Source organism: Stylophora pistillata, chromosome 9 (genome assembly GCF_964205215.1).
Source record: "Stylophora pistillata chromosome 9, jaStyPist1.2, whole genome shotgun sequence".
NCBI lineage: Eukaryota > Metazoa > Cnidaria > Anthozoa > Scleractinia > Pocilloporidae > Stylophora > Stylophora pistillata.
This window is the reverse complement of record NC_142527.1, coordinates 7,081,505-7,101,861: the sequence shown is the minus strand read 5'-3', so window position 1 is coordinate 7,101,861 and position 20,357 is coordinate 7,081,505. Positions and strand designations below refer to the sequence as shown.

Sequence of the window (20,357 nt, the reverse complement as noted above, 5' to 3'; positions counted from 1 at the left end):
AGAGTTCGATATCGGCGTGTCACCCATGGACGTACTGAAGGAAAACATTTCTAAATTTTAATATACCTTTTACTTGCAGTTGGTTTATAACATAACATTTATTATTTGTATTGCGCCTTTTCTATAAGATATTCAAAAGAGCAAGAAGGTCTTGCCCTACTGCACTGTGGATTGTCTACATGTCGATATCATGATCATAGGAAAGCGTTAAGAAAACTCATGATTTATCCCAACGTTTCATGCTATTTAATCGTGTTTCACGATATTGCTTAATTTACTGTGAAACAAATTTGTTCAATCGAGCAACCATTTCGATCCTCAACTAAGGTCTGCCCAAATTTCCGGTTTTCTCCAAGAATCTTCGAATTCTGCAATTTTTAAAAGAATTTTTCCAGGCCGCCTATTGCAGATAAACAATAACAAATCCCAGAAAATATAATGCATTCGTTGTTGAGAGCGATGCGCAAATATTTATCGCGCAGTTTTGATGAAAGCGGACCAGTTTCTGCCAAACAAATGACTGGTTTCTGTTTTGTTTGATAAAGCAGCTCTATGGGCTAAATTACATTTATGCTGTGGTATTTCTCAAAATGTAATTGCGCAGTTATACAGCTCATTTAAGACGGTTTAAGTGGACCCATAAGGGTAGAGTTATCAAGTCAGCTGATATATTGACCTGTGTACGGGGCGTATCAAAAAGTTCGGTCACTTCGCCTATATTTCCCTTGATTCACCAACAATTCCTAAAAATTGCTGTTACAGTCCCTTGAAGTAAATTCCTTCAACTTCCCTTCTGTACATCGTTGCATCCTCATCTTTCACTTCTGGAAGCATTGACGGTACTTTCAAAAAGGTATAGTTCTCAACTCTGAATGAGCAGCCTAGGAAAAGTCTTGCACCCTTGAAAATGGCTTTTATGAGAGAATTCAGAGTTTTAATTCATAGTTATATAGTTAGGATCCATTTCTGACTAAACCAAACGAACTTCGGGCATTAAGCTCAAAACCTGTAAAACTTTGAGACGTCAATTCCTGAGATAGGGCATCATTTGAAAAAAAAATTGAAAATTGTTAAACATTGAACAATTTTCTTTTGTAAAAGCAAATGTTCCATTTTTAGTTTTTTGTTTAAAAGAAAAGTTTGCGTAGATTCCAAACTTTTTTTAATTCAAAATTTTCGGCCTTTTCCATGATTCTAAGACTTCCTGTCTGAAAGATATGAATCATGAGAAATTCTGCATACTAGCTGAATCATTAACTATTTGGTTACTGGAAACTGTGTAGTTAATCTAGATTGAGAAACTGAGACAGAACTAAATAGAGAAAGACTTGGGACTTCGCGGTCGAAGAGGAGAGGGGGAATTAGAAAAATTGTGCGTAAGTCTGGAAAGTCTTGGCCAAGTCCTGTATTCAGAGGTAAAGAAAGCTTGAGAAACAAACAACAATTACAAAAACCTTTTGATTTTTTTTAATGGTTTTTAAAGTGCTTATTAAGAAAATGTTACAATGCAGTGTACGAAGCAATATCTGATAGAAAAGTAGGTTGACACGAGTACGCGTGACGTCTCCTAAACATTCAGAGGCTATTCATAGCTAAGCATTTCACCTGGGGTTTAAACCCGAAAATGTTGCAATTGCAGTATACGTAGGAAAATATTTACATCATATATTAATCTTATTTAATATCACTGTCTTAGTATATACTAAAAAAACTATACACCTCAGTGCTCGGTAAATATCCAATACTCGCTACCACGACTTTGATAAATAATTGTTAGTTATTAGTCGGTAAAAGTGTAGGAATTTGACACCTTTGTTGGTGATTCTTTGAAACCAGTAGTTTTTGTCCCTTGTTGCTCGCGAGTCGACCCTAATGAAAAACAAAAGATGAAATTGATTGCAAAAATTCATTTGTCCAGAATTACCTACTTGCTGGCTACATATAACGACCTCGTTATATTGTTCTATTTTACCTGTATGCATATAAATTAAGAACTGGTTCTTACGTCAGCGTGTGGGGATAAGAAGAATACAGGAGGTCTGAAGAACACGCCGAGAAGCGTAAGAATTGTTCGGGACTCAGTCGAAAGCAACCGTCTAGCTTCTTGAGTTCTGTATTCTAAAGTTTTTAAAATGATATCTGAAACACACAAACTATTGGTAGCAACCAGGTGTATGTTTGTCATTTGTAACCTCAACTTGGTCAAACCGGAATGACATTGCGTCCAAAATAAAATTAATACCCGATGATTCTTTTATCAAAACCGACGTATCAATTTCGATGAGATCACATTACTATTGTAGTGTACTAAAATATAAATAAAATGTACAAAGCGCATTTTTGACCACAATCGTTAGACATTTTATAACTTATGAAAAGATAACAATCGTGTATTCTATTCATCATCATAGTCTCCGATCTAAATGTTACAGGAAGACTCACTAAGATAAAGCGATTCAAACTCGAATAACTAGGTGTGTGTGCAGTTATATAATGAATTCTATTCTTTTTATCTCAACTTTTCCCTTGCTCTTTATAGTTGTTGCAGTTGTTTTCATCAGAACTGAAAGTCATATAATAGCGGGTAACATAGGAGCCAGCAATTGCTGTGATATTTCTAGAATACTGTAAATTCACATGTATCCATGGATTTCTGTCATTTTGATCGGGAACCCATGCTCTGCTGTTGCTCAACCGTGCAACGTGCATGGTAAGGAAATGAATTAGAAGTATTTAGTATTTGATGATGCTGTGATATGCTTTTCTGGAATAATACTTCTTCCCATACCGAGTTCGGGAAGAACTTAATAAAGCATTAATTGAAAAACAAGTAAAATTTCATTTATAAAGTGGGTCATCAATATTTGCACACACACACACACACACACACACACACACACACACACACACACACACACACACACACACACACACACACACACAACACAGCCTATACTACCTCCCCCCTTCCAAGTAGATCTGTACACATAGACTAGATATCAAACTAGAGCTGAAAAGTGCAACACGAGGCACAGTTGACTCATTTAAAATTGGTAGTACCAGTGATCTACAGCTAAAAACTCACACTTCAAAATGAAATATATGTTTTTAAAAAATTAAGGGGAAGGTAAGAGCTATTGATCACTTTTTTTTCTGTTTTATCACTATTTAAGTCCGAAGAGAAATCATAAAAATATTTCCGAAAAATGTACAGTTTTTTACATATGTACGCTACGCTTTAGGGGGCGCTCATTCGGGGGAGGGGAGCGTTTTAGAGCTCGGGGGCTTACAGTTTGTATCATAGGAAATACACTATATAGGTAAAAAGAAAACTTCAATAAGACCCATTTAATGAATGTAAGGTGAAATCAGGACTTAATGAATGTGTATTGCTCTGGCGTCAGGACTGTCAGAAGACGTAACTTCCGAACAAGTAACTTCCTTGAAGTGCCTTGCCTAGTTGCTCATAAGGAACGTCATGTCGCACCATACAAGTACTTGACAGCTTATTGAATTTGGTAACCAAATTACATGTACACTTTGATACACAGTGCCCATAAAGTGTTTTGGTTCGTGAGTACATCTGGTCAATAGTATCGTCACACCTAAATTTTACAATTTTGCATGAATCAAAAATACTTACTTCCGGCGAACACCTACATAACTTTAAATTTTAAAAGCGTTTGAATTCAGCACCGCGATTAAGATAGCATATTCACGGTCATGGTGGCAGAGGCAACTTAGGTTTCATACTGAAAAATAATTTTGAGTGTTAGTGACCGTTAAATAATAAAAATACTATGTGATTTCTTTCTCACAAAGGGTCGTTTTTAAGATGTGAAAGGAAAATAACATTTATATACAAGAGTTTTGAGAAAAGACGAGTGATTTAATTTTTGCCAGTTTTGATGATCGGCGCTGTTAAAAACGGGCCTTGGAGCGCGGAAGTGATTTTGGCTCGGAAAATAACTGTTTAATAACATTTCGAAAACCCAAGGTGGTTTGCATCACTTTTGGACTAAGACCGATTTATGGGCAAAGTTTAAAAGAAAACGAGTTTTTGTACTGAAATTCACGGGCCACTTTTAAAGACAATGTGTCTGAACACTCACCGTTTAATTTACCTTCTTTGGTGTTTTGCGCCGTGCATTGTTTTTTGCTTTGCTTTGTTTTTAATTCTTCAAGAAACGTCAAAAATGCAAATTTCGTCGACGGATCCACAATGGAATCAGCAAAAGTGTTACAACGTAAAAAAATGACCAGTTTTTTTTCCCTAACTGATATTATCTAACACATTAAACAATGTTTTCATAACGAACTTTGACTAATCAGTTGAACAGCGGTTGCCCTGTAACAACTGACGAGGAAGCACTGACATCCTGAACAACATTAATCAAATTAGAAAATTCTGAGGGAAAATCGACTTGCGTCTCAACTTCGCACGTTTTAGACAGGCGTTCAGAACAAAAAACCTAAGTAAATAAGATGTTTGTATTGTGTCCTGTTTCTATTTTTCCATTCATGCATACTGATAGCAAAATATAAAAAGTTTTCAAATCTGTTTCTAGAGTTATCTATCCGGTAATAAGTAGGGCTAAGTTATTCAAAACATCCATTCCTTAACGCCAGACATCATGCCTAGACTTATCCGGATTCTAAGTAACATGTTTACCAGTAGGAATATTTACATATATGGTTCCACATAGAGTAAGGATGGCGAAGACTACCGCGAAAGACGATTTATCCATTCTGACTATTTAGTGATATCTCCCACCAGAAGATCAATCTTTAAAAGCATGTTTTTAGCAAATCGTGTTATAATATGGGTATCAAGTGCTTCAGATCTAAACATGCATGTAACACGTGGCTTTCCGCAATATTAATATGCACACGTGTACTGAACACGAACTAACTTAGTAACTATTACATTAAAGCGGAATGGGAAGCTTCTCAAACATAGAATTAAATCATGGCTCATGCCAATCATTTTAACATAAAACTTGACTGCCAGAAGACATTCAACGATTGTTTAAACCGACTTTACTGCAATTGTGTAGCTTCCCTAGCTCTCAGGTGACTCGTTCATCTCAATCAAAGTATTTTATACAATCGATCGATGGCGACAAGCTTGATTAAAATGTTAACCCAACTTTTAAAAGAAAAAGAAGAATAGATAAATGACTAACTTAAAAAAAATTAAAGTAAAGTAAAAAATAATATCAATAACATTAGCGTTATTAAAGCGTCTACATAGAAAATATTCTCTATTTGTATTAGTCAGTGCTTAAACGAAAGTTTCATTTTAACTTTCTGCAAAACTGCTTCCAGCAAAATGCTAACAGTAGCCTGTGAGTCTCAGACTCTACTCAGCCGAAACAAAACTTATAATGTTAATGCAAATAAACATCTGAGGGAAGTTGTGGAAACGCAGAGAAATTCCCAAGAACTGTTTTTTAAACTAAAAAAAACAAAACAAAACAAAAGAAAAAAAATCAGTTATTTCAAGCCAATCAAAGAGGAAAACGAAGATTACGTTTGGATTTTTCATTTACTTTTATGAAAACGAGTAATTCCGATGTAAATCAAGGGTGTCTGGATCAACCGTAATACCGAATAAGGTATTGAGAATGGAAACATCAAATAAAAAGCAAAAATTTAAATTCTCTGTGTATGTATGTCTGCAGATTATTTGTAATATCTATGTCTAACTGATATTTTGGGATATTGCTACTATCAGATTAAATACTGTGATGTGTGGCGCACATGATATATTTCATAAAAGTAAATTTTCGGTAACTAAATGAAAACAAGACATCAGACGCTACAAATCTGGCTTTGTCGTATACACCATGCTCTTTTCAATATCCTCTTGTTGTGTTGGTGATGAACGAATCATCGGGAAGTGGAAAGCTGAGAGATTGAAATAGGAACTTAAACTGAACAAGGTTTGAGTACAATGTTTGACTTAGAATTAGCACATTCATTTGTGCTTAATACACTTGCTTTTGGTGTTGACAGTCACGTTTCAGCGCGGCGACGTGTACGGAACTACTCCTTTAAGAACTTAAGGCGAAACGGAAGTGCCTTCGCGAACAATTTCATTTTAATGCATGTTCACCTTATGAGAAACACTTGCTTGGTGGAATGGAGAAAGCGTGTTTTGCGGTATATTCTACTCCACTCGTGCTAACTGGAACTGTACGCATAAAGAGTGATGCTGGTAAGCACAATATTTAGATCAACATGCTACATGTTTCATTTGTTTCGAATCCACCTGAAAGCTGAGGACAATGGATGGTAGCATCGAAAAAAATCGGGTGCGCTATAAATTCTTGATGCAAATGATGATTTGCACCTGTGTTCGGACACATAATGCCCAACACACTTTGTACTCAGACACAACGTAACCATTGTAAACTTACGATCGCTGCAGAAAAATTTTCTGGGTTATCATACTCGACCTCGTGAGTTTGAATAGCTAGGGTGAGCTCGTTTGAAAATGAGGTTTCATAAAATTGCTGCCCAACATTGATGTATTGAACTTGTTTTTCAAAGCAGTGATTAGAACTTACTCATCTAAATTAACCTTAATTAAAATGTTTTATGAGAAGTTTATTTATGCTTCTCAACTTGCCACAGTGATATTATCGACTAACAAGGTCAATGGTTAACGCATGCGGTATGTCTTTGCTGAATTCTACTTTCAGGTCATATGTATAAGTTCGACGGTTCCAGGTACATTTTCCACGATAGCAATGGCCGGTGCAATTGGTCTGAAGGCGAAAAATTTTGTGAAAAGTCTGGATATAACCTTGTTTCTATTGAGAGTCGCGAGGAATGGAACTTTCTGAATAAAACTATTCAAAGAAAGAAAACAGTTGAGTACTTCATAGGCTTGAGAAAAGATACAACTTGAGTATGGAGATGGTTGAGTGATAACAGCACAGTGAATGTGTCCAGTAAAGGAGTGTGGCCCTAGGCAAGAGGAGAACCTAGCAACGCAAACGGTATTGAGAACTGTGCACAAATGTATAAAAAATACGGCGGCCATGGGCGGTATAATGATGTGAGCTGTCACGATAGCAAAAGAGAAGCAGGATTTGTGTGCGAATGTAAAGAGGAAGGAGGTAATAGTCCCCCTGTCTGTTCATATTAGGTCTTATTTTCTCTATATTACTTGCTAGTGTTCATTACTGCAAAATTGCTTTCCAATTCATTTCTTAAATCACAGTTTACCAAAAGGATTTTTATAGACTCACAGTCATTGGAAACAAATTTTATCGAGCTTGTTGGTGGATACAAACAAACTTTGTCAGCTCCGTGCGCTTACGCCTTTATTGCCAAGAAAATTTGCCTTTATCAGTAAATTAAAATAAAAGGGAACATACAGTTCGCGAAAAAAAAATCGCAAGGGCGCTGGGTGATCATGCTCGAGATGATAAGAATATGTTGAATCGTTGCGAAAACAGATAATTGGCATAACCTTAATTTAGACGGCCGGTGGCGAATATTTCAGTTGTCAATTTTCGTTCTCAGCCTACGAGAAAAGCTATCAACAAAGCATAGTAACTTTCGGGTTTTCTTTTCGTATTTTGGTTTTCTTCCGCTTCCAAGAAATTTTGAACGCCTCAATCTGCAGGAGGAACGAGTTTTTGAGTTTTGTTAAAGCCATAATCTGAGAAAACTTTCGACAAACGACCTCGGATTGGAAATGATAAGGCTTTGATATTCATTCATCAACCTAACAGAGTGGTGCGAAAGGCAAGTCACTTGTCAACGGATAATAGGCCATTTCTGAATTACGTCTGGCCTCTTTTTCAAAACGAGGCCTGGTGCTCAACCATACGTATGAAAATGAGTTTAATTTGAATAATAACAAAACCTTTATTCCCTATAATCATTAAAAGTATTTACAAAAACTATGATAAAAATTGGCCCGCCTCGTTTAATAGTAATTATAGCAGTTATTTACAATATTAAACCATATATCTAATTATTTACCAATATTTAAAATGGTTAATATCAATGTTCAAGATAGAGGACTGATTACGATATATGAGAAAGGAAAAAATTTAGCATTACTAAATAGGAAAAACTATTAAAATAATAAAGACCTAAAACTTATGAGTGCAGATGTAGACCAGCTACAGCGAGGATGAAGTCTTCTGCGACCTCGCGTGATTTAAACGGAACTCTAGAACCTCTTACCCATGAGTTTAATTTGCATGGGAATGGAAACTTACTTACCATACGAAAGGATGAGCACCAGGACTCGCTTTGAAAAAGAGGTTAAAAGCAATTCGGAAATGAGCTATTGGCTAAATAGACTCTTCATTTTGGGTATTAGTTGTCAGTCAAATGGCCTCTCTCGTCAATTTTCAATTTTTTTTTTCTTGTCAGCTATTTATTGATTTATTAATTCACCTATTTATTCAATTTTTTTTATAAACATATCAAGATACTGCGCTTTTACCCCTGCTTTCTACTTCCCTTAAAAGAAGGATATGCTATGGAAAGCTACACCCATCCAACAACATGTCAAAATGATATTTGAAATCAGTTGTGAATCTAGGTATAAATCAAGGAAAGCGGCATAACTTCTCCGACTTACTACTCCCGGAAAATCCACCTCAGCTTAAAATTTATATATGTTAGTGTATAGAAAAGGACCAGCCCCTCCCCCAAAAAAAATTGCAACCAGTCTTAAATCGAACATATTTTGGTTCTTTTTTAATTTGTTTTGTTGTTATTCACCATTATAATCAGCATCATAGTTATTGAATAAAGAGCAACTGACCATAGATATCGAAAATCTGCCGGCAGTTGCAAAATTTCGTAAATCATTTTATTTTTTCTAAAGGACCATTTTGATGAACTTTTTTGTGAATATACCTCTTGAAGGTACCTTGTTTACCATATTGTTACCATTGCTTAGGCGTTTTAACGGTGAAAGGCTTGACTTATACGACAAATACTTCTCAACGATTATGTGAATAAGTGCTGAATAAATAAAATAAAGTGGCATGACGTTCTCCGACTTACTCCTGGAAACAAATAATAATAATAATTATTATAATAATAAAATAGTAATAATAATAATATAAAGAGGAAATAAACAATTTTTAAAAATCGAGTTTCCAGATGGGGTTTGAACCCACGACCCTCCGTGATCTAGTCGGATGCTCTAACCACTGAGCTACAGGAGACTCTATGGTGAGCAAGGGTCAATTAGTGGGTATTGACTGGAACCGCATCACGCGGCTACACAGCCAAACATCAGCTAGCGCATAGAAGCTCACTAACAGCATCACGCTGTCACATTAAAGCATCACATGCATTAAAGCATCACATGCAGCCAACCAGCCTCCAAAGTGAGCATATAAAGAGGAAATAAACAATTTTTAAAAATCGAGTTTCCAGATGGGGTTTGAACCCACGACCCTCCGTGATCTAGTCGGATGCTCTAACCACTGAGCTACATGGGGTTCAAACCCCATCTGGAAACTCAATTTTTAAAAATTGTTTATTTCCTCTTTATATGCTCACTTTGGAGGCTGGTTGGCTGCATGTGATGCTTTAATGCATGTGATGCTTTAATGTGACAGCGTGATGCTGTTAGTGAGCTTCTATACGCTAGCTGATGTTTGGCTGTGTAGCCGCGTGATGCGGTTCCAGTCAATACCCACTAATTGACCCTTGCTCACCATAGAGTCTCCTGTAGCTCAGTGGTTAGAGCATCCGACTAGATCACGGAGGGTCGTGGGTTCAAACCCCCTCTGGAAACTCGATTTTTAACAATAATAATAACAATAATAATAATAATAATAATAATAATTACAGTTCTTAAAACCCATTAAACATGATTCTCGATGATTTTACATAAGATTTGAAGTAATTAAAAAAATAAGATAAAGATTAACTACAAATTATAAGCGATTTTAAAAAGGTAAGTCTTGAGCCTGGTTTGAAGGAATCTAATTAAGGTTGCGGAATATCGTATAAAATCAGGAGGTTTGTTCCAAAGCATAGGGGATGCACACGCAAAGGATCTGTCGCCAAAATACCTAACAACTTCTTAAATTTGAAACAGAAATTTATAAACGGTTTTCTATTTCCACGCCTTTTTGTTTTTTTATCTGTTCCATTGGAGTTTATCCATACCATTATCATTATATTAAGTTCCAAGCATTTGTATAATCCCTATAGGTGATAACTTTAAATTGTTATTGAGATAATATGGCTAATAGTGAATCACTGACCTAAATTGGTTGGACATTTCTCTGTAGTGACGACGGATGAATCCCATGCATCGAAAACTGTTCCAGTCAAGAAATTCCCCCCAACTACTACGGCGAGTAACTTAAAACATACATACATACATACATACATACATACATACATACATACATACATACATACATACATACATACACTTTATTGATGCTCCCTAAGTGGGCTTTTCAGCTCAATAGAAAAAAAAAAAAAATACAAATATATAAATTAATTGAGAATGTAAAACACTATTCAAGTAAACCGTTATCTATCCTAAAATATAGACCCATCACTGATCTTTCTACTGAGAGTTGTAAATCCCATTGTAAGTCATTTTTTTTCAGTTCATATTAAATAGATTTAAAATAATGTACGTCTATGCCTTAAAAGAGTATTAGCTTCCACCTTTTTCCGAAAAAGAGATGAAAAAAAAAAAAAATTCATATGAAGATGCAGGCGGAGGCTACGGAAAGGTCTAACTTTAGCTAAAATAAATGGAATTATATTATTTTTTTAAGCGTTACATCTACACTCTTAACTCTATGCTTTATCTGAAACAGCCTTTTCTTTTACACATCAATAAAGGGATTACGTTTGGGAATACCATCACTAAAAATCCCTTGGATGACAATGTACGCACCAGAAAGCCTAATTTGGTTGTAAATGTAGTGGCACTGTCAGCTATTTTCATTCTCATCATTGTGGTCGCTTTTGGACTACTGGTCTTTCGAAGACGGAGGCACAATAAACAATATAAGTGTCTTCCATTGTGTTTTCATCTGTTTGTCATCAAGCTCTTTGTCTACCGGGAATTTTATCCTCTTTACTTGTTTTTACATAATTGTCGCTTCCTTTATCCTTTACCCTTTACCCTGAGTGATCCACATTATAAACAAACCGTGAATAACTGCATGGCATAGCATCCCCATTACATGAACTTCCAATAACTACAGCAACTTATCCATTCTTGTGGTGTTCACTTTTTGACAATGCTTCGAAAAGAACACACTTACCTTTCCTTATTTTTTAATTTATTTATTTATTTATTTATTTTTTTTGTTTTCGTTTCTGTCAACACTAACACCGACAACAATGATGAAAATTAACCGGTGGCACGATCTTGTGGCATTACTATGACAATGACATATCAATAAGTAAGTTGAATCTAGATAAAGTGATCTATATTTAACCACATTTTTATTATTTTTGCTAATTAATGAATTTATTAGAAAAAATGTTCCATTTGCGGCTCAGGTCATATTTAGCGAACCACGGTACCGGAGCTATTCTATCATTTGTATTTAAGAGGTAAAATAAGCAACGCAACTTGATCAAATAGAGAGGGAATTGAAATGAATGTCACCTGTCCTCTAAAAATTAAGGAATAAACAGTTCTGAAGTTACAGATACCCACGGCAGTCATCTTTCCCTATCATGGCCTCCCTCAAAAAGTTAGGCTCTGATACAAGGTAGGGTCGGTTTAAATTGCTAAGCACTGAAAAAAGGAACAAAAAACATCCCAGTCAAACGCAAATTTGAAATTGTTTCATAAGCAATTTGCTACATAAAATTTGAGTGGGGCCTAATTTCTTCTGTCATGTAGATGACGTTTGGGCAAAGATCGTGCCATGTGCAGCTACGATAAGCCTTTGAGCGCCGCACAGACATCAGTCGACCCCGTGCTTGTTCAACAAAGACAGAGCCCCACTGAGGTTACCGTTAACCTAACCCTTTCACGAACGGAATCTGACCTGGCCACCCACGAGAAAGTGAGCGAATGCCAAAATGAGTGCAAATATGTTGACATTGATGACACTCATCGAAAGTCGAGGTCAGCATACGAGGAGTTTTTAGATGTTCAGGAACGAACACGAAATAACTCAATGGTGAGTGGGGAGAGAGGAATAAAGCAGCCACCTAGTTTTCATGATGAAAAAGGAGAAAACGAGGATCATGTTTACGCTGTAGTACACAAATAAAGAAAAGGCAGAGCCGGTTCTGAAGGAAGCGCCCTCAAAAAGCCTTCGGACCACCCTGAGAAAGGAACCAGTGGGTTATCTGTGAACCCGGCGTCCTGTATAGAGATCGAGGACTACACAAAGGCCGCCGTGAACGAGACACTCCAGGCTGGCAAGAACGCAGAACACTTGTATGAAGTTCTTGACAACACAAACAAGAAGGATCATGATTACGCTGTAGTTCACAAACAAAGAAATGGTAGAGTCTGTTCTGAAACTTGCGCCCTCAAAGAATCTCCGGGCCGTCCTCAGAAAGGAACTAGTGGGTTACCTGTGAACCGGGCGTCCTGTGTAGGGATCGAAGAGACACCTCAGGCTAGTGAGAAAGCAGAATACTTGTATGCAGTTGTTGACAAGAGAAACAAGAAGAAGAAAGCGCCACAGGTAATATATTTCACGAACTCTAGTAAGAATTATCTTCATGATTTCATGTTTCTATCTTCTTCAGCGCTGTTTGATTTAAGAAGCCAATACTGATATAGTTACTTCCTCAGTTCTCAATATATACAGTTGATAATCAAGCGTGCAGCTAAAGCACGGCAACTGAACAAATTTTTGAGTATCCTCTAAAAAAATGCTAACGTCTTACCAATCGAGTGTGAGGGCCGCACTGGGAATATTACCCCAATTATAAGTACGGACCATGCAGAAAAAAGAAAAATGAAAAAAAAACGTACAACAGAGGGCCACTACTTCTGAATACGGATCGAGAAAGTGATGTTGATGAATGGCTTATTATAAGGCACTCGAACCACACTGGTTTAAATTGAATTTTTCGGGTCTTCGTAACCGAAAAAACACGGCTAATTATCGTTACTGTGGAAACGGTCCGTGCAATGCATAGTAAACTACAGACCAAGTTACAACCAAATCAAAACGCTCACATTTAACTCAGGACTTCCTTGAGATATAATAAATGTGTACATAAAAACAAACAAAGAAAGAAACAATAAGAACAAAACAAGACAAAACAAAAAGCAAAAGGAAACAATTGAAAGCAGAATAAAATATAACCTTAACCAATAGCAAAATAGGACATGACTGACCAGGTGGAACCATTTGTCTGTTTGTTTGTTGTTTTCTTTCCTCACCGCTATGTTTCTACCATTATTCAGTGTCGCTGGTTTCACTAATTGCCTGTAAGATATCATTCACCTTATTCGTCTGATGTTTGATCCAGGTGCCCACTCCCTACCGTGGTCTTGTATACCCAGTTCTGGTCCATTCCCGAGGAAACAGTGCCTAGCTTGTCCAAGGACAGTCCGAAACATTATACTCCCACAATGATAACGTCAAGACAGCAAGCATGAAGATATCACGGCAGGGTCTAGAGGAACGAAGGAAAGGGAACATTAGTGAACTCTGTTTGTTTCCAATCCTAAACATGATTTAAATATAAACATAAAAAGTTAACTCAAAGCTTAAAGAAAATAATAACATATCATTGTTGTGGAGACAGTAAACTGTAATCATTTGTTTTGTAACTTCAAATACCGGACTATTTTGCTAGAAATAATTTTCAGTGAATTGTACCAAAATGGTTGTAACAACATCAACTGTTGTGTATCAGAATGCTCAGGATTATTCTCTTTAGGTGCATATAAAACGGAAAAAATCAGAATTACTTACTGATTGTAAGTAGTAATAAATCGGCGTTTCGCGCATAGGCCTACCGAAGGAAAAAGTTTTAAAGTTAAATGCACTTTGTACTTGGTGTTTGTTTTCATACAATAGGGAAGATTTCGTTCCACATAGAGTCGGTGTACCGAGTAAAGTTCAAAAATTTGTAAATATCCCGAATGTCTTTGTCCTTTTAAAAAGTAAGTCATACACTCTCGAGATCTGATGATATTGAATTAAACTACAGCGTCTAATTGTTATACCTGTTTTTGCGTCTGTATTACAAATACCACGTTTTGGTCTATCATAAAACCAAAAAACGCTGAATAAATGAACAATTTGATTTAAACAATGGGACACATTTTATAATATGATTAGAGCATTTGCTATACACATTCATCCTACTAATCAAAATGAAACAACTATCTAGCAGTAAATGTTGGATGGAAGGGTATTCCGGCAATCTTTTATTTGTTTAACATATATGAGATAAATAACAGTTAAAAGTTAAATCAATAAGCTTTGAAATTAAAATCCTTTAAACTTGACTATCCCTGTAAAGAACATTTAGCGACACCGGCTCGGCTAACACAGCGTTCAAACGTCAGGCATGCGTGAGGGAATCAATCCAGGCTGGACATGCGCCAATTTCCGGAGCCAAATATGAAAGGAAAACAACAGCTGTCCTGCAAAATGCAAAAGAAAATTAAAACGTTCATAGAATTGTGTAAGAGGAGACAAAAATAGGGACAAAAGAGTTGTACTCTTCTAAAACATCGTGACTTACGGGCTTGCGCAGTTGTTTTTAACTCTTGTGAGACAGTTTTGTTCTAACAGCCTGAAAGCATGCCATCTAATAATTACAAGGCCCCCACACGCGCAAATGTTTGACCTCTATGTTCACTCGGCTGGGCCTCGTGAGCCATTTTTTCTGTTCTCATCACATTTCGTCGTTCTTTGCGACCTATTACTAAACAGAGGCACGGCAACTTGCATTTCATTTATTAATCACATAGCCATAACTACAAAGTGTCCTGTTGCATCATGCACTGTATGATCGATTCCTTTCTAAAGAATTTTAATTTAAGACCAAAAAAGACGTGCAGAAACGTGTATCAATTTGTAGCGACAGCATATCGAGTTCTCAAGATAAGTATCGCTCGTACTCTTTTTATTTCTAGAAGAAGGGATAGAAATTGCATTGCGCGGGCTAGATGAAAAATTTCAAAGTTATCGGGAGTTGAAGTATGGCATTTCACGCTGTGCAATAGACTCACGACAGATTTGATATCAACGTTTCAACAATTTAAATCGTACATTTTAATAGCATCTTAAGCCAATATTCAGTTTTATTATTTGTCAATGCTGTGTTCTAAGTGGGTTTGCCGTTTTCCTTAACGGTTGGCCGGTAAACGCAGGTCTTATCGTTCTTTCGATAAAAAAATATCCTCCTGCGGTGAAACTGTGAAATAATCTAAGATAAAAATATGATTATAAGTTACTTTCTTCGATATGAAAGTCCACTAAGACCTTCTTATTGACTTTTAAAGCGTTTTGTACTTTGATAAACACTGCTCGGCAAGATAATTAACTTACTGACTTGCTTTCACATATATATCCTGGACTAGCATCATGATTTTTTGCTTTACACGGTATGCTGTTACACTTTCCCTAAGGCAGCATATCTAAGCATTTTCTGTGTTCTGATTTTTTGGTTCCCTTTACTGCAACGCCATGTTTCAGGTGACATCTCATTAACGCAGTCTATAGTTTTACTCAAACAGCACCACGTATGAGATGAGACCCCGGAACACTTCGACGCCGCTTTGTTTGAACGTATTTCTTGGTGAAGTTCTTGACGAAGTGCCATAGATGTCTTTTTTTTTTTTACAGTTTCCATGGAGACAAGAGAACTACTCTCTTCTTTGCACATTTTTTCATGGCCCTACTCCAGCACCCAGTTCTTCGTGGATAGAATACACGCAGCAGATCATAACTCCTGCTTTACAGGAAGCAAACCATTTTTTTTAATAGTAATCATCTATTATTCCAGAGCTAGAAGAAGCCACACAGAAAGAGAACTGAACATAACACTCAGACATACGAAAACTAAAACTTAATCATGTCAAGAGGTGCTCATGAAATCTAGAGGGAGACCATTTAGAACACTCTGATTTGTTTCTTCCCCGGAGTGCAGAAGGTCGAGGATTGGAGCCCCAACTGGACCAAAACTCAGGGTCTTTAAGAAAAAATGGAAAAAAAAAATAAAAACAAAAAAAAAAAAAGAAACGGAGGAGATTTTGCCATCTTCGCTTTGACATCTGCAAATGTTTAGACATTTTAGTCTTCTCGGATAACGACGAAAAACCACAGGTTCCATCCTCTGCATCATTTCTATGCTAAATAGCAGGCGACGTTAAAAAAACCTACGCACCTCTGAGTTGGGAACTTAGTTACCGGTGTTGTGGTCTGGCCTTGTCTCCGAGAAATCTTAAAATTAATGGCACCTGCAAAATTCCCTTTCAAAAAGTTGTTAACTGCTCAATACAGCCCGGTTTAAGTCTCCCGAAAAGGGTTGTAATGTATATTAATGTAGATTCATGCGAAGAATACGTCATACAAACTCACTATTATGTATCGTTTTTAGAGATGAGGGTGATAGCGCGGTTAAAAAACAATGGCTAGGTAGACGTTACTCCACTGCATACCGCTTTATGTTATATTTCATTATATTCCAAAATAATATGTTGCTTGCCATAAGCGGTGATTTCAAGTGAAGTATGAGACCCTGCAAATGACAAGAAAAGAAATGAGAAGGCATACAAACGTGGGTTAGAGTTGTTACGCATAAAAGGGATTTAAAGTTTTTTTTTTCTTTTTAAAAAAAGCGCTCGCGAATTGCCTAAAAGCGACGAACAAGGTACAAGGTGAAACTCACTGACCAATTCAAAATGGCTCCTTGAAACAGTAAACGTCACACGACCAAAAACACTACGAAACGCTGATTTGATGCAAATCGTTTTGTATGCTAACACCAAATAGACAGTGGGTTGTGAGTTAAGTTTTTGTTTAGGGAATGTGCTCAATTAGGTAATTAAACCTGTTTTTAGCCATGACGTCTGCGATACCGGTGCATTGATATAACAAATGAGCTAACAAGCCATCTGGTAGGTGGTCTAAAGCTGTTTCCTATAGTTCCTAATTAGGAATTAGTCAGGGCTCACACTAATTTGTTAATTCGCAGTTCACATAGATGATTTTAGTATATTTTCACAGTCATTGCTCCAGATTCTTGTTAGCCACTCGGTTCTTATAACTCTATTACTTTATATTTACAACTCGCTGTAATACTTAAGATATGCTCTAGTTCTGTGTCAAAATTTTGGTAGACGTAATACGGGCTAGAAATTAAAAAGAACTTTCGTCACGATGTGAGAAGATCTTTATTCGAGATGCTCCTGGCTTTTTTTTTCTTAAGAAACTTTTCATGCTTCTTATTGGATTATGAAAGAAGTTAGTAAGACTGTGTTAGGAAGTTATCACCGTACAACGCGTCAATTTAATCAAAGGCATACAAATGGCTCTTATTCCAGATCTGAATGCGCGGCTCAGTTGGACGGCGGTTTCCTATATCAGCGTGCGTGAAAGAGAGGCTCTCGGGTGAAGCACCTCTGAAGACAACTAGAAAAAGTATACTAGAAGTTTCAATGTGAAAGTCGGGGCTGGCGTCAGAACTTGAAGGAGATACTGATAATAAGAGCGATCAACGAGGGATCCACATTTTATCGAATAGCTAGCTTCAACGAGCGATCCACATTTTGAATCTATGATTGCAAGCTTTTCTTTCGCCTCAACGGGCAAATGTAACTCAATGGTAGAGTTATTTACCTCAATGGGCAGATATTTTGACTCAACGGTCATATTTAACGTTCCAAGGGGCGAAGAATAATGTGAATAATTTGCTTGTGTCGAAGTCGCTCTTGACATAAAGCTGGTTGGCTTAACACCTTCCTCTCTTTTCTCCCAAGACCAGCAAGCTGCAGTCGGCAGTTTTCTCCAAATGAAAGCATTTTTGCCTAACACTTCAGTGCTGCTGAATGCACTGAGAAAAAAAATGATCTCATGAAGTAGGACTTTATCGATACCTTGGCACCTCCATTCGCGAATCAGCAAAAATGGCTCACACAATAGAGCAGTCAAACACATAAATTTCTCTTGTCCTCGAGAGTCATCATAAAACCGTTCATGAGCTTTATGAATACTTCCACAAGCAATTATAATTAAAGACATCTATATCAAAAACTCACCTCGTTTATCGTGTCATCGATTTCTAGTAGAGCGGGACGGGCTGTATACAGCTAATGCTCGAAATCGACCAATATTTCTACATCCACTTTACGCGACGTCATCACAAGCATCCCGGATATAAAAAACGCAATCAACTGCTCAAGTCTCCAATCTTACATCCAACAAATTTTGGCTTTTTCTCGCTATTTTAAAGGGTAGGCTACTGCCTCACCAGGGCTGGCCAGGAATAAAAAGTTAAGACGTTGTGAAAGTTTTGGTAAAACATGATTAGATATTGTATAGCCATTGGTTGTTCGAGCTGAAGTTTCCGCTGTCAAACAAAAATCTTGTCCTGCATCCTGTAGGAATTATAAATAGCTATGAAAAAGGGGACTGAACAAACCCTCAGACACAAGAAAACTTTCAAATTCACAACGATGATACAAAACTGGATTGCGTAGACTAAACTGCGAATTTCCAGAGCAGGTTCACTTTGCAAAAGAGGTGGCATTCATTCTCCTGTCCCCTTCACATACAATGTTTGATGAGATAAGCGTGAATTTGAACTCTGTTTCAAAATTATCATAACGAGTATAGATTAAAAGGGATGTATCGGCATCCGCTCTCCTTAATATTTCCGATGACGTTTTTGTTACGTAGCGTTACGTCATCATTCTGAGACATGCGCGTTAGTTTGTTATTGGTAAACCCACGGTGCGTTTTCACAGCCCTGAAAAGCGTGAGTTGTTGTATGTTTTACATTTTTCTTCCTCTTTCTTTACCTACAGTTATATAAACTTGTCTAAACTACACGGTCTCCGCTTTTACAAGCGTAACTGTGATGAATCAGAGTAGGTTTGGCAATGATGTTACAATAATTTAAGAGTGTGAATCACTATGGTAAATCATATCATCGAGTTCTTCAAAAATGTTGTTTGGCAGTTTTAATAATTATGAACAAGAAATGTAAGCGCCCGATGATGTCAAAACCGATAACCGAGTTACCCAGCCTAGTTAAAAATGAAATTCCTTGTGGAATTCAATTTAATGAAGTTTGTAGCCAATTTTCCCGACGAATACAACCTCACTTATACAGACACGTGTGATTATTTAGACAAAGTACTTTATACAGGAATATCAATCAAAGCAAATTAACTAACATTTCCGATGACGTTTTAAATGAAAGTAGAATTTTAATTTTAATTGTATACTGTATAATTTGGTATATATATATATTTCAATTAATAGCAGCTCCACATCAGTTGTTTAGCTGCCACCACTGACCTTCCCTAAGAGATAAAGCTTATTTACTTACTTACTTACTTAATTTGTTCATGCTCACACTCACAGACACGCAAACAATACAAACATGTTGCGATTAAAAATGGGTTACTAAGCAAGGAAGATAGTACTTAAACAATCAACCGTTAGCCTCCGAAAAGCGAACATTCAATAACTAGTTAGATTTTTCAAAGCACTATAACGTGCAAACACTTAATATTTAACCTGCAGGGGTGAATTTAATAAAGAATATACGATAGTGTTTTAGCTTTAGTTTTACAAGTGTAATTACAAATCAGATACTTGTAGCCTGGACTTGAAACCATGTTTATCAAATTCGTTTTTGTCTGCATATGTAAATACCACGGTCCAACTTGTGTAAAAGTATAACATTTTTATTAAGGTAACCCCTGGTCTACCCAAATTGCTGGTGTTATAAAAACATTGTCGCTGATTTTACCAACAGGAGTTGCAGATGAATGTCGGTTTTTCTTTTTGTTGTTGTTAGTTTCCTGTTCGGAAAATGAATCACTTGGTTCATAAATATAGAATTAGGAAGTCATTGCATATCGGAAAAAAAAGCAAAAAAAACAAAAAAAAAAAAAAAAAAAGAAGGGAAGATTTCGAGACTTCTGTAAACGATCTTCGTTCATTAAACACAACTTAAAATTTCGATTTCAACCTTATACTGATCAATGTCGACTTTCTGAGCGGTTAACGGCAATCTGCAAGATGTTTTAAATAATAACCGATATTTGCATTATATTTCTGTTTATGTTTGTTATTACTAGCTACTGCTGCTGATCATGAAGAACAAGCCACAAATAGTGAGTACATTTGTCTTTAAGTATCTTTTCATACTTTAAATTTTGCGCGAGC

At 36.6% G+C, this 20,357-nt stretch overlaps 1 long non-coding RNA gene and 1 pseudogene across 2 annotated transcripts; both read left to right on the top strand.

The window, feature by feature from the left end:
- Positions 1 to 6,129: 6,129 nt before the first annotated feature.
- LOC148722995 (L-selectin-like) lies at positions 6,130 to 8,997 on the top strand (annotated as a pseudogene). The gene is made up of 2 exons (XR_015992021.1): positions 6,130 to 6,220; positions 6,708 to 8,997. The product of XR_015992021.1 is annotated as an L-selectin-like (transcript).
- Positions 8,998 to 10,252: 1,255 nt separating this feature from the next.
- LOC111326383 (uncharacterized) lies at positions 10,253 to 14,432 on the top strand. Its single transcript, XR_002694435.2, has 3 exons — positions 10,253 to 11,426; positions 11,876 to 12,674; positions 13,471 to 14,432. It is a non-coding gene; the product is annotated as an uncharacterized LOC111326383 (long non-coding RNA).
- The last annotated feature ends 5,925 nt before the right edge of the window (positions 14,433 to 20,357 follow it).